The sequence below is a fragment of the Oryctolagus cuniculus genome, chromosome 14 (genome assembly GCF_051225735.1).
Source record: "Oryctolagus cuniculus isolate XC-2025 breed Fujian yellow rabbit chromosome 14, ASM5122573v1, whole genome shotgun sequence".
Taxonomy (NCBI): domain Eukaryota; kingdom Metazoa; phylum Chordata; class Mammalia; order Lagomorpha; family Leporidae; genus Oryctolagus; species Oryctolagus cuniculus.
This window is the reverse complement of record NC_142880.1, coordinates 36145946-36161368: the sequence shown is the minus strand read 5'-3', so window position 1 is coordinate 36161368 and position 15423 is coordinate 36145946. Positions and strand designations below refer to the sequence as shown.

Genomic DNA, 15423 nt, shown 5'->3' with positions numbered 1-15423 from the left:
CTGTTTGTAAGGCTCTCTATTGTGTTTTTCATTTGATCTATTGAATTCTTCACTTCAGTCACTATCCCAGTTTCCTGTTGTACTAGTTGTTTCGTTTCATTTTGATTCCTCCTTAATATTTCATTTTCACGAGAGAGATTTTCTATCTTGTCCATTAAGGATTTCTCGCGTTCCAGCGCTGGTGTGTTGAGTCTGCCGCTGATGTCCCGAACTGTGGGCTCCCACGCTCTCCACGCAGGTCTGCTCCCCTTCCAGCGCCGATGTGTGGACTCGGAGCCCTGGACTTCCCAAGTCTCCCCGCTGTTGCACTCCCCTTCGAGCACTTGCGTGCAGACCCTGCAGCTTGCGCAGCTCCGTCCCTCGGCTCGGCTTCCGCGGCCCAGATGCAAGTTTTATGATGAAAATAGAAAAGTGATGTGACAGGGAGTGACGAAGGTGATTAGTCAGCAAACCCACCTATAAGGAGGTCACTTTTAAGCTGAAATCCCAAGGAAGCAGGAAAAAAATTGAGCCTGGCAAAGCTCTGGGGGGCAAGATGGTTCCAGGCAGAGTGCCAGCAAGAATAAAGGTACCCCAGGCAGAACTCTGATTTTTAATCTTTCATTTTGCACTTTGATGGGTAACAGCTTTTAGTGTTATCTTTGGTAAAATACATTCAAGTGACTTGGACCTAGATAGTTATCCTTACTTTCTTGGTTACCCCTTTTGTATTAACAAACACTGCAACTGTTATACTACAGTTGTAGGAAGTTAGACTTTTTTTAGGTACTTTTTTATATTTTTAATCTAGGTTATACAACTGTTACTCTTCAGTTCTAGCTTAAGTTTCCTACAGTTTCCTGCATGTTATTTATGTTGGAAAACCATGTACTTAATGCAGTTGCTCTTCTGTCAGTCTGCTCACATGAGAACCCATGCACCATAGTCTTAAGAGGTCCTTACAGTAGGCCTAAGTCTGAGGATATTGGTGTAGCACTCACATGAATCAGCAGTGAGTGTTGGGATAGCTGATTTTAAAACTTCACATATCAGAGAACACAGACGCTAATCTCTCACCATCAGTGCTCTGTAGTTTTCCAGTTTTTGATTTCAACATCAGTGTTACACTCCCAGAATACAATCTTCCAATAGAAAATACATGAGAACTCTAAAATGTTTATTAAATAAAAAACCTTTTGATCATTTTATTCTAGGATGTAGTTGAATGGCTACCTAATTATGGCATGAGAATGAAGAAATTATTTTGGAAGAAAATGACCTAATTTACCAAGACACAAGAAGCTTTATTTTCTGGTGCCTTTTGAAAGCAGATGGAGCCTTGTCATACTTTAAAATCTCAATTTGGTTTGACTTTCTACTTTGCTGTTTCTGATTTTATGGAAAAAAGTGCATTTTTTTTGACAGGCAGAGTGGACAGTGAGAGAGAGAGAGAGACAGGGAGAAAGGTCTTCCTTTTGCCGTTGGTTCACCCTCCAATGGCCGCTGCGGCCGGCACGCTGCGTTCTGCACATCGTGCTGATCTGAAGCCAGGAGCCAGGTGCTTCTCCTGGTCTCCCATGCGGGTGCAGGGCCCAAGGACTTGGGACATCCTCCACTGCACTCCCGGGCCATAGCAGAGAGCTGGACTGGAAGAGGAGCACCCAGGGTGCCGGCACCTCAGGCGGAGGATTAGCCTATTGAGGAGCTGCGGCGCTGGCCTAAAAAGTAAATTTTTGAGAAAAGGATAATGCAATTCCTATTGTTTTCTGTGTCATTATTTATTGCATTTAAAGTGTAACCAATGGATGGTTTTAGTTATTTCAGATGAAACGCCATTTGTGTTCCAGCTCACTGTCCTGGGTAGAAGGTCTAATTTGTGACGGCCACTTGAGACTTACACATAAGTATCATATGGCCTGTATTCCGAGTATCCCACAGCTGTGTCAGCCACCTGAGAGAGTTTTGCTTATAGAACTTAGGTAATTTTGTCCTTCCTTCTTTCCTTCCTCCCTTTCTTTTTTCTGCCTTCTATCGGGGCCTGGGTTTTATCTCCACCCCCAACCACAAGCAGCGTGAGGTGAGCTGCGGTTGCTGGTAGCTTTGGGCGCCGAATCTCACCCACAGCCATGGCCAAAGCTGGGCAGATTTTCGATCAACACCATAGAACTTAGGTATTTTCATCATTCTTTTACCTGCCAGGTACATGGCACTATATTTGGAACAAATCCATAGAAGAAAAAATCATTCAAGTTGAATGACAGATGATTTCATCAATTCCAGTGGGCTCTAAAGTTAGTAGAAACTATTGCGTAATTTTTGTTTGTGGTGATCAGTTTTAGTTAGCAGGATTTTATGTGATTGGCCTAGTCTTTGTTTTCTCTAAGGGGTGCTTTATGAAGCTATTAACTGCTGAAGAGTTTCATTTAAACCTTTGGTATTTACTAAACTTTGTCAACCCCACACTTGTGGACTTGAAGTGAAAATTTTATTTTTTCCAACTGCTTTCTAATCCCTAAGGATGCCCATGTGTCTATACATAGAAAATAAAAACTTGCTAGGAAGAAAAACTAAATGAAACTCTGACCAACAAGAAGAAAGCACCTCATAAAACCAATTTAGAAAATGACAGTTTTTTTCTTTTAAAATTTAGTTATTTAAAAGGCAGAATGACTCTGCCTTTCAAGCTGATGAAAATAAATAAATAAGCATTTAAAAACTTAATGTTTAAACAATGTTACAGGAACAGTAAAAAGAATGTGGAGGAATGGGGAATGGGGAGGCTTTATGGAGAAAGCAGGATTTGAGCTAAGCCTTAAAGGCTGAGCAGTATTTCAGTAGGTAGAAAAGCAGGAATGAAGGGCAGATTTCAGGTTTGGAGAACTACAAGCACAAAGTATCAGCAAAAAGATTGTGTCTAATTTAGATGCAGTTTTCTCCCAGATTTCCTGCCTACCTTTCCTACGTCCAGATTGAGCGTTCCACCCTGTACCTCCCTCCTACATCCAGCTCTTGCCTGCTATCCCTTTATCCCCAGTGCTGCTGCAGCTCCTGTATATTCACAGGACAAGGGATATTTCATCAAGACTGCAAATTTGTTAGCCTGAATCTATATGACAATCTCCAAACTTTTCTGCTCTTGATATTTTTATATTATAAAATTAATGTTGCTCTTAAATCAAATTCAAGCAAAACCAGAGAATGTGAAACAGTAATTGAAAGTCCCCCTTTCAATCCAGCATTCAGAGATAACCACATTTGATAGTTAGGGAAGTATCCATCCAGTTTTCTCATCTCTGTTTCTCTGTGTCTACAGTATTATGTATAGTAAGTGCACACATACATATATAATACACTTATATATAATAAATGCCATACATATATATACTTACACTTGGAGTCTTCAAAAAGTTCATAGAATATGCACATTATGAAAAAATTCATGAATTTCAAAATTTTTACACCAAAATAAACTTATCTTTTAATTTTATTTTGCCACAAATTTTCTGAAACATCCTCATATACATATGGTTTTCCATTTTTAATTTTTTCCAGAAACTTTTATTTAAGGCAAACAAACTTCATGTATTTCATAAATATAACATTAGGAACATAGTGATTCTTCCCACCATACCAGTCCTCTCACCCTCTCACCCTTCATCCTCTCCCTCCTATTCCCATTCTTAGTTTTTACTAAAATCTATTTTCAATTAACTTTATACATATAAGATTATACTAAGTAAACAGTTCAACAAATAATATGAAAAGAAAACTGTTCCTCAAGTTTTTTGATTTCTCTTTCGATTTTTTCAATGACCCACTGTTCATTCAGGAGCATGTTGTTCAGTCTCCATGTGTTTGAATATGTTCTGGAGATTCTTGAGTTGTTGATTTCCAGCTTCATTTCATGTGGTCAGAGAAGATGCATGGTATGATTTCAATATTTTTGAATCTGCAAAGACTTGCTTTATGGCCTAACCTGTGGCCTATCCTAGAAAAAGTTCCATGCACTGGTGACAAGAATGTGTATTCTGCAACTGTGCATTGAAAAGTTCTGTGGATATCCATTAGGTCCATTTGATCTATAGTATTGATTAACTGTTGTTTGTTGATTTTCTGTCTGGTTGATCTGTCCATTGCTGAAAGCTGGGTATTGAATTCCCCTATTACATTGTATTGGAGTCTACATCTCCCTTTAGATCCTTTAACATTACTTTTAAATAGCCAGATACCCTGTAATTAGGTGCTTATACATTTATAATAGTTACATCTTCCTGTTGAATTGATCCCTTAATCATTACATAGTGCCCCTCTATGTCTCTGTTAACAGTTTTTGTGTTAAAGTCTCTTTTATCTGCTATTAGAATGGCTATTAGCATGGAATATTTTTTTCCCATTCTTCCCTTTCAGTCTGCATGTATCTTTGTTGGTGAGATGTGTTTCTTGTAAGCAGCAAATAGATGTGTTTTGTTTTTAATCCATTCTGCCAATCTGTATCTTTTAACTGGAGAGTTGAGGCCATTTATATTCATGATGAGTGTTGATAAGTAACAACTTGCCCTGCCATTTTCCCATAAATATTCCAATCATTTACACTGGATTTCCATTTTACTTTTACTGGGAGATTTTCTGCATTCACCTTCTTTCATAGTGATGACCATGTTTCTGTGTTTCTGTGTGTAGCACATCATTAAGCATCTTTTGTAAGGCTGGACAAGTGGTGACAAATTCTTTCAATTTCTGTTTGTTATAGAAGGTCTTTATTTCACCTTCATTCATAAATGAGAGCTTTGCAGGGTACAGTATTCTGGGTTGACAGTTTCTCTTAAGACTTGGAATATATTGGGGCTGGTGCCATGGCTCACTTGGTTAATCCTTTGCCTGCAGCGCCAGTATCCCATATGGGCACAGGGTTCTCATTCTAACTGCTCCTCTTCCAGTCCAGCTCTCTGCTGTGGCCAGGGAAGGCAGTGGAGGATGGCCCAAGTCCTTGGGCCCCTACACCCATGTGGGAGATTGGGAGAAAGTACCTGGCTCCTGGCTTCGGATTGGTGTAGCTCCAGCCGTGGCGGCCATTTGTGGGGGTGAACCAATGGAAGGAACACCTTTCTCTCTGTCTCTCTCTTACTGTCTATAATTCTATCTGTCAAATAAAAAAATTAAAAAAAAAAGACTTGTAATATATCTCACCATTCTCTCCTAGCTTGTAGGGTTTCTGATGAGAAGTCAGCTATGAGTCTAATTGGATAACATCTGAAAGTAATCTGGCATTTCTCCTGTGCAAATTTTAGAATCTTTATGTTTTACTGTGGAGGGTTTGACTACTATGTGTCATAGTGAAGATCTTTTCTGAGCATGTATATTAGGAGTTCTATGTGCTTCCTGTTTTTGGATGTCTCTTTCCCAAAATAGGGAAGTTTTCTCTTATTATTTTATTAAAGAGGCCTTCTAATCCTTTCTCTCTTTCTATGCCTTCAGGAACTCCTAGAACATGTGTTTTGGGTCATTGGGTAGTATCCCATAGATTCCCAACAGTGTTTTTTAATTTTCTGATTTCTTCTTGTGTTTGGTCTAACTGTATAATTTCCTGCATTTGTCTTCTAAGTCAGATATTCTTTCTTCTGCTTCACAGATTCTATTGTTAAGGCTTTTCACTGCATGTTTTATTTGTTTATTGAATTCTTCATTTCCAAGATTTCATTTTGCTTCTCTTTAAGATCTCAATTTCATGGGAGACATTTCATGTCATGTATAGATTTTATCAGTTTGTGCCTTTCCTTTTGATTTCTAAGTAAGCCTATGATCAATATTTTGAATTCCATTTCTGGCATTTCTTCATTCTCTTTATCTTCACAGTCCAGTATTGAAGTGTTGTGTTCTTTTTGGGGCATCATATTGTGTTCCTTATTCTTGTGTCTTGAATTGGTACATTTATTATTCAGCATTTGTGTAGATACTTGTTGGTTTCTTTTTTTTTTCTGTGGTGGCTTTTTATCTTTGGACTATGTGGGTTATTGGAGTGTCTATTTTTTCAGTGAATACCTAGTGGCATGTGGTGTGTGTGACTAGGGAGCTCTATTCAGTGCTCCAGGGTGAAGGCAGTATCTAACATGACACCCAGGTTGGCCATGGGAAATCCCTTTTTTTTTTTAAATCAGGGGAGAGTTTGTTCTGCTCTGTTAGCATAGACTCAGCTCACCTCCTCTCCTCAATGGACACCATGCCTGGGCACTAGCTCCAGTGGGTATAATATTTGCCCGTGCTGCCACAAGAACCATAAAAAGGGTCTGTGCAGCCCTTGGTGTAAGCACAGATTTCCCAGCAATGTCCCTCACTAGGGAACTGGGGAGCCCTGAGCCTGTGGAGCCTCACACAGTGCCCAAAGTCCTAGCCACACCCTGAGCCCTTCCACGCAGCTTCCGTGTTTTCACAGTCCCACAGCCTTTGTGTTTTCATAGTCCTGGCACTCAAGTCTCCTACAGCCCAAGCACCCAGCCCCCTATCAGTTCTCATCACCAGACCCAGGATTCTCTGCTCTGCTGGTTGCTGGGCATGAACATGAGCTGTCTCTGCTATTACATTTCCAAAATGATGCCTGCTGTCTATTGGCTTGTTGCAGGATGTTGTTGCAGGGTGATCAGGGAGAGAGAAACATGCCCCCCCTTTTTTTCTCCTCTAGTTTGGCAGGTACACTATCCCCCACAGAGCTCCAAGCCTGATTCCCTACAGGCTCTTCTTGCAGCAGCTTTATTGCCAGTGGCTTGGGCTACTGCAGCCTGGTCTCACCTCACCCTCCAAAGCTTGTGAGGAGACTCAGCTGCTGGGGTCCTGGTTTGTGTGTGTCTACTCCCACTATGTAGGTTCATTGTGTCCCTCTAATTCGCAAGGAGTTTCCTCTGCCAGTTTTCTCCCTAACTCTTTTCTGGTACTGCACTCTCTCCACCCTTTTTTTAACTTTTATTTAATAAATATAAATTTCAAAAGTGTAACTTTCGGATTATAGCAGCTTTTCCCCCCATAACCTCCCTCCCACCTGCAACTATCCCATCACCCACTCCCTCTCACATCCCATTCTTCATCAAGATTCATTTTCAATTATCTTTGTATACAGAAGATCAATTTAATATATACTAAGTAAAGATTTCAACAGTTTGCACCCACACAGATAACACAAAGTATAAAGTACTGTTTGAGTACTAGTTTTACCATTAATTCTCACAGTACAACACATTAAGGACAGAGATCCTACATGGGGAGTAAGTGCACAGTGACTCCTGTTGTTGATTTAACAATTGACACTCTTATTTATGATGTCAGTAATCACCCGAGGCTCTTGTCATGAGCTGCCAAGGCTATGGAGGCCTCCTGAGTTCACAAACTCCGACCTTATTTAGATAGAGCCATAATCAATGTAGAAGTTCTCTCCTCCCTTCAGAGAAAGGCACCTCCTTCTTTGATGGCCTCTTCTTTCCACTGGGATCTCACTCACAGAGATCTTTCATTTAGGAAATTTTTTTGGCACAGGGTCTTGGCTTTCCATGCCTGAGAAGCTCTCATGGGCTTTTTAGCCAGATCTGAATTCTGTCTCTCCACCTTTTTAAAAACTATTTTCTCCTAGATTAGAGCAGTAAGCTCCTTCCCTACTCTGCCATCTTAATCCTAATTTAATTAATTATTGAACAAGGTTCCCCCCTTTCAATCATGTTTTCTTTCTTTTTTTTTTTTTTTTTGACAGGCAGAGTGGACAGTGAGAAAGAGAGACAGAGAGAAAGGTCTTCCTTTGCCGTTGGTTTACCCTCCAATGGCCGCTGTGGCCGGCGCACTGCGCTGATCCAATGGCAAGAGCCAGGTACTTATCCTGGTCTCCCATGGGGTGCAGGGCCCAAGTCCTTGGGCCATCCTCCACTGCACTTCCTGGTCACGCAGAGAGCTGGCCTGGAAGAGGGGCAACCGGGACAGAATCCGGTGCCCCGACTGGGACTAGAACCCGGTGTGCTGGTGCCGCAAGGTGGAGGATTAGCCTAGTGAGCCGCGGCGCCGGCCTCAATCATGTTTTCTTATTAAACATATCTTTGTGATTCTTGTGTGCATTATACGTTTTTATTTTTTTCTGTGGAAGATTCCCACTTTCTTTCCTATGATTGCTTTTCCTCCAAATGCTAGTATTTCACATATATACCAGAATTATTCTTCCACTATCATAAAACTTACTAGATACTATTGCAAGCAAATGAAAGTTTTACCAAGGACCATATCTGTTCTGTTACCTGAGTTGATTTGTTATTCTGTGAAATAACACCTGACCATAACATTAGCCAAGTTTCCAATGTCATTCTCAGTGATTGATATCACTTCCAGGCCTCTCTGTTGTCTATTCCCTTCTGCTCTATTGAAGACATTGTAATACCTGTTGAGAACATTTCATGGCTACAAAAGCAATAGTAGTCAGTATTCAGTGTAAGTGCTGGTAAATACAGAGCAGCCCTGTCCAAACTTATAGAGATCAGGATGGGGTATAAGCCACAGAACTTCATAGGATAGCAGTGAGAGCTCAATGAAATGCTGAGAAACTTTCAAAGCTTCCTAGAGGAAAGTTCCATGGCCTTGATATATCTGGGACTCTCTTCTATATGAAGTTCCAGTAGTCTTCTCCCCAGATGAGAATGTTGATTAAGCACTTAAACTTTCATGATTAGTTGTCTACGTTACCACCTTCTTGGGATTTACAAAGGGGAATGTTTGCACTCCAAGACCTCTTCAGAAAATATATATTGAATTTTCTGGCATTTACAAAATAAATCTACCCCAGAGGAATATAACCTATGGTTTACACACACACACACACACACACACACACACACACACATATATATATATAAAACACCTATGGTTTATTATATGTATATATAATCTATTTTTTTTGAATTTTTAAAAAAATTATTTTGATTTTATATGAAAGAACGACAAACATATCTTCTAACCACTGGTTTTACTCTGCAAATGCCTGCAACAGTAAGGGCTGGTCTAGGCCAAATCCAAGGGTAAGGGACTCCATCTAAGTCTCCCACATGAATGGCAGGAACCCAAATAGTTGGGCCGCCATCTGTTTTCTTCTTAGTATTCACAGTTGCAGGAAACTTGTTCAGAAGCAGATCTGGGACTCCAACCATGCACTCATTTTTTTTTCTTTTAAAGATTTATTCATTTATTTATTTATTTTAAAGGCAGAGTTAGAGAGAGAGAGAGAGAGAGAGAGAGACAGTGATCCATCTACTGTTTCATTCCCCAAATGGCCACAACAGCCAGAGATGGGCCAGACCACAACCAGGACCCAGGAACTTCTTCCAAGTTTCCCACATGGGTGCAGGAGCCTAAGCACTTGGGCCATCTTCCTCTGATTTCTTAGGCACATTAGCCTGGAGCTGGATCAGAAGTATTGCAGCCAAGACCTGGAGCCCATATAGGATGCTGGTGTCCCAGGCAGCAGCTTTACCTGCTATGTCACAATGCTGGCCCCTAACCATGCACTCTTGATGTAAGATGTGGGAGTTTCAAGTGGTATCTTAACTGCTGTTTCAAATGCCCACCTAACCTATAGTTGTGTAAAATAATTTTTTTTTGGTCAAGAAATCCCTACTTTAAGACAATATTATTAGAAGTTACTCTGGTTGAAGTGACAGCAGGACATTGAGAACTCAGTTTCTTTAAGCAACTGGTAAACTTTTTTCTTTCCACGAGTGTATTATGCTGTGTATCCCTGTTTCCCTGGCCAGGGTAATCAATGTCCAGCTTGCAGTTCAATCATAGAGACCAGTATTGTAGTACGTGAGTTAAACCACCACCTGTGAGGCCAGCATCCCATATAAGTGCTAATTTGAGTCCCAGCTGCTCCACTTATGATCTAGCTCCCTGCTAACTCACATAGGAAAACAGCAGATAATGGGCTAAGTGCTTGAGCCTCTGCACCCACGAGGGAGACCTGGATGGAGTTACAGACTCCTGGTCTCAGCCTGTCCCAGCCCTGACTGCTATGGCTATTTGGGGAATGAACCAACACATGGAAGATCTCTCTCTCTCTCTCTCTCTCTCTCTCTCTCTCTCTCTCTTTCTCTCTCTCTCTGTCTCTCTCTCTGCCTTTCAGATACATAAGCAAATCTTCCAAAAAAGTAAGAATTCAGTCATAGTATCTCTGTTTGGCATTACACTGTATACTTACTTTCTTCTTGCTAGTAATTTTCTATCTATATTTTCCTAATTTATTTATGTCCCAAATGTCAGTCTCCAGCCCTGATTACTCTTCAGAGATTCAGAACCTCTTACCAGTGGTCTCCTCAACATCTCCACTTGGATATCCACAAGAATCTGAAACTCAAAACATCCAAAACGTCACTTAATTCACCACCTCAATTAAAAAAAATTCCCTTCTTCCTCTGTTTTACCTGCCCTGAAAGAATATCAGTGCCATCTATCCAATAGTCCAAGTTGGACATTTTAATTGTCTTTACTTCTCTTTGTCTCACTCTCTGTGTTGTTCAGATATAATAGGTTATGTCAGAGTAACAGACAACCCCTCAGAAATAAACAACTCCTGGCAGAAATTTATTTTCACTCTGACTATTGAGGTAGGGCTGGGGGCTCTGCTACAGTTTGTCAAACAGATTCTAAGATCCAGGGCCACAGAGTGGCCAGGTTCTGCAACATTTTTTGGTCACCAGAGAGAGCAAAAATAGCTCTAAAGAGTGTCATTTTGGCAATTTGATGCTCAGTCCACAAGTGATATGTATCACTCTACTAGACCTAATTACTTAGCCCCATCACCCAGAAAAGGCCAGAATTACAACCCTACCATGTATCTACAAAAAAATTTAATAATCAGCATTAGTGACTACAACACTGTCTTAGGATGGACTTCCTAGAAGCAGACCCTGTGATGAAGATATATGTGAAAGTGAGACTAACCCACTCTTGAGACCAGCATTAATTCCTTCACAAGGACAGTTAAAACTGAATTACCTCCCAAGAGATTCCACCTCTTATTGTCCTAACACCTTTTGATAAAATTATACTGGGAATCAGGCTTCCAGCACATGAAACTGTGGGGGACACTCAATTCAAGTCCAAACAACAGGAGGATATTTTAAACAATTCTCTGAGGGAATTTTGCAGACATTCATGCCTTAGAACAATCCGGATCAGTGGCAAGGAAGCTGGAGTATCTGTACTTCTATTTCTGGGGTCATTTGATCAGGAAGATGTGAATTTCAGGTATTTCTGTCACTTTCTCTTCAGTTTTCCTTCTCCTTTTTCTTGCTTCAAGTTATTTCCACGGTTATTGTTCTTCTGACTCCTAAATGCCCATTGCTTGCAGATAAGACTGGCTTTATGTGTTATACAAGCTTTGGTGTAGACAGATTACCCAACAAGTAACCTTATGTGGGAAGTCCTGGAGTTGTGCCCAAAGAGGACTCATAAGTAGTGGATAGCATTCCAACCCTACTCTATGCCAAGAAGTGAGATCAGAATCTGGGAGATGAAGCCAAAGTTAGCTGATAGGTTTCCTGAGCTGGGGATTCTTGGATGAGGCTAACTAAGGGAAAGAAGCCAGTAGAAAGGTAGAGATTGACTGTTGGAAATGTGAGAAGCTATAGCAGACAGAACAGGGCCTTGGAGAAGGCAGAAGAGGGATTGCTGTTTATCTCTTGGTGAGGGGGCTGGCTCTGATGGTATGGATGTTGGGGATAGGGAGATATATGCTTGGCATATAGTAGGGTTCAAAACAATACTGAAAGATTTAACAAAATATCTGTCCCCTATTCTTCAGTGGTGACTATTTTGAGCTAATTTAGCTTTTTAAAAACCCTGGCATCTATATTCATATTTATAAGTAAATTAATGCTATTTCTTGATTTATCAATCAGATATTAATTTCCTTTCAGGTAGATGATGACTTAGTCTAGTATATTACTGCTCAAACTTCTGCTCTTCTTCTCTCACTATAAAAATATCGGATAAATCTATGTAAGTAGGTTTTAGTGATGATCCTATTAATTATATATCATATTCTTACAAATTTGTATTTCCCTGGAATTAATAATTTTAAAAACTCTGTTTTCTATGTACTTATCTTCAATATTTTCCCAAGTGGTCCATCTGCTCTTTAAATACTCTCACAATGCTAGACATTTAGATAGGCTTTTTCAGTCAGGAGATCCTGCAACATTTTCTTGGGTTTCTTTTTGGAAAATTTTATCTTTCATTTTCTTTATTTATTCCATGATTCCTAATTTACTGGTTTAATCCTCTGTTTTCATGTAATCAGCCTCTTTCTGTTTTTTTCATCTCTCTGTTATATTTGCTATTGTCGCTCCCCGTCTTCGTGGAGGAACGACACTAAACCCTACCTAGGCTTCATATCCGAGTCATGGCACCATTATGTCGCTCCCCTTCTTCATGGAGGAAGGACACAGGACCCTGCGCTGTTCTTTCGTCTGCTCGGCCCTCCCCGGGTTTGCTGCTGGTCCTTCCCGGGTTGGCTACTGTCCCTTCCACCTCCGTGGAAGGGCAGTTCCCCCGGCCACATTCCCCACTTCCGCAGGGGAGCGGCACACCGCTGGCCGGCTCTCTTGGGGGCTGCACAGGTGTTCCCTCAGATGTTCCCCTTAGATGTTCCTGGTGCATGCCGTCTCTCTCCTCCTTTATAGTCCTCTTCCACCAATCCCAACTCTGCTACCCACACGCCGAGTACGCTGCTCTCCTCCAATCAGGAGCAGGTCCCGCAGTTTATTGGTTGAACTGGAGGCAGCTGTGTAGAAGCTGTTTCCCTTCTCAGCGCCATATTGTGGGAAAGCAGATGCATAGAATAAGTCTTAATTCCAGTAACTTAGTCTAGTCCGAGTTGCTCCCAGTTGCTCCCCACAGCTACAAGATAATCTTGACTTGACTTCCCAACTCTTCCATAAAAATATGTAATTTCTACTTTTGTATTTTAAAATTTTCAATTGTTCTTTTTTGGTCTTTGTTGATTTTTCTTAATACCTTATCTTTGTTTTATGGATACACCTTTTTCTGTTATTTTCTGAAGGATATTTATTGTTTGGTTTTGTTTTAATCTGTTCTAGTTTGCTTTCTTTTTTTTAAACTTTTATTAACAATTATAAATTTCCAAAGCACAGCTTTTGGATTACAGTGGCTCCCCCCCCCCCATAACTTCCCTCCCACCCGCAACCCTTCCATCTCCCACTCCCTCTCTCATTCCATTCATATCGAGATTCATTTTCAATTATCTTTATATACAGAAGATCGATTTAGTATATATTAAGTAAAGATTTCAACAGTTTGCACCCACACAGAAACACAAAGTGTAAAGTACTGTTTGAGTATCTAGCTTTCATCAGGTTTATTTTTGTGTTTGCTTTGTCTATATTTTCATGTTGGAAGCTTCTTATCAAATGTTTTTGTTTGCAGCATGCACCAGATACCATGTAAATGTCTCTTTGGATAATGACCTGAAAAACAGATAACAAATGAAAGGATACCAAATAATTGAGCCAAAGAAGCTTATTAGGAATAATATATATATATGCGGTGCAAGGGTAGGAAAAGAATGATAGTTTTCTATTTCTATCATAAAGGCCACAGCTGACACTCCTGTATCAAAAGATAGGTTAACAGGAGAGAGACTTGATTTATTTAATTGGAGATTCACAGGACATGGGAGCCTTCAGAACTGAAAACTTAAAGACTCAAGGAAAACTGTTTTTATACTTAGGGGCAATGAAGAATGGACAGCCGTGTAGATGTGATTGAACTAAATGGGTATAACCTAGTGGTAATAGATGGTAATGGACTCAGAGGGAAGGCCTGCAAGATCTTTCTTTTCAGATTCTTCTTGGTCTCTCTGGGTAGCATTCCTGGGTGTTGGGGCAGGGCCCCTTCTGAAATAAGAGTCTTATGATCTACTGTTGGACATGCAGATTAGGGAATTTCTTCACAGCCATCTCTTGCACATTAAATCAGGGGAAGGTTAGAGTACTATTTCTAGGTTTTATGGCTGTCTTTGTGGGATACGGATTCAAGTGTCTATAAGCCACCATGATAAAGAGAAATTCTAGTTTCTATGGCTTGACTTCAGGTGGAAAGGTGAGCAGGACACAGAGGGGAAGAGGAAGGTCAGAGGCTCTGCTTCTGAGGCTCTTCCAGTGTCCTTTAGGTAAAAAAAAAAAAAAAAAGCCGGCACTGTGGCTTACTAGGCTAATCCTCCGCCTGCGGCACCAGCACTCCAGGTTCCAGTCCTGGTCAGGATGCCGGATTCTGTCCCAGTCGCCCCTCTTCCAGGCCAGCTCTCTGCTGTGGCCCGGGAGTGCGGTGGAGGATGGCCCAAGTCCTTAGGCCCTGCACCCCATGGGAGACCAGGATAAGAACCTGGCTCCTGGCTTCGGATCAGTGCAGTGAGCCAGCCGCAGCGCGCTGGCTGCGGCAGCCATTGGAGGGTGAACCAACGGCAAAGGAAGACCTTTCTCTCTGTCTCTCTTTCTCACTGTCCACTCTGCCTGTCAAAAACAAAACAAAACAAAACAAAACAAAAAAACTACTCAGCACACTAAAATGTCATACTTTGAGATATCTTTTTTCTGAGTCCCAATAGTGGGAAAAGTCCTATGGAATGTCATTAAAACAACTTTTGAGTCATGAAGAAAGACAATTATAGTTCTTGATAAAGTCAAATAAATGAAACACTGAAACAAGAAACAAAAAGCAAGCTATGACCTATGTACCTATGTGGAGAGTGAGGTGGGGTAGTTGATGCAATTAGACAGAATTTTAGGTAATGTGTGACCTGAATCTAGGTAATGTGTTAGCCTCAGATCATTCCTATTTTTTTTTAAAGATTTATTGTAGTTATTTGAAAGACAGAATTAGATATAAATACAGGGAGACAGAAAGAGAGAACTTCCATCCCTTGGTTCACTCCCAAAATGGCCACAACAACCAGGGCTGGGCCAAGCCAAATCTGGGATCCAGGAAGTTCACCCAAGTCTCTCATGTGGGTTCAGGGGCCCAAATACTTGGGCCATTTTCCACTGTTTTCCCAAGTGTGTTACAGGTAACTGAATCAGAAGTGAGGCAGCCATATGGGATGCCAGTGTTATAGGTGGTGGTTTAACATGTTGAGACACAATGCCAGTCTACAGAGCTCTATTTGAAAGATTCGCAGTTCAACAGTTGTAAGTTGTAGAAAAATCAAACCCTAAATTTCAGCTAAACAAAAATCTTTCTGGTTGGGTCAGGCCCTGTGTTAACAGCTCGTTGAGTGACTGTCTGAGATTCCTACATCCCATACCAGAGTGTTAATTTGAATCCCAGCTACTTTATGCAACTGATCCAGCTCCCTGCTAATGCACCTGGGAGGCAGTGGATGATGGTCCATGTACATGAGTTCCTGCCACC

At 40.9% G+C, this 15423-nt stretch overlaps 1 non-coding gene and 1 pseudogene across 1 annotated transcript; one reads left to right on the top strand and one right to left on the bottom strand.

Moving 5' to 3' along the window:
* Positions 1-15423, top strand: part of LOC138845149 (SMAD family member 5-like) — a 91026-nt pseudogene that overhangs the window by 11601 nt on the left and 64002 nt on the right.
* LOC127487506 (small nucleolar RNA ACA64) lies at positions 2006-2136 on the bottom strand. Its single transcript, XR_007914365.1, has one exon. It is a non-coding gene; the product is annotated as a small nucleolar RNA ACA64 (small nucleolar RNA).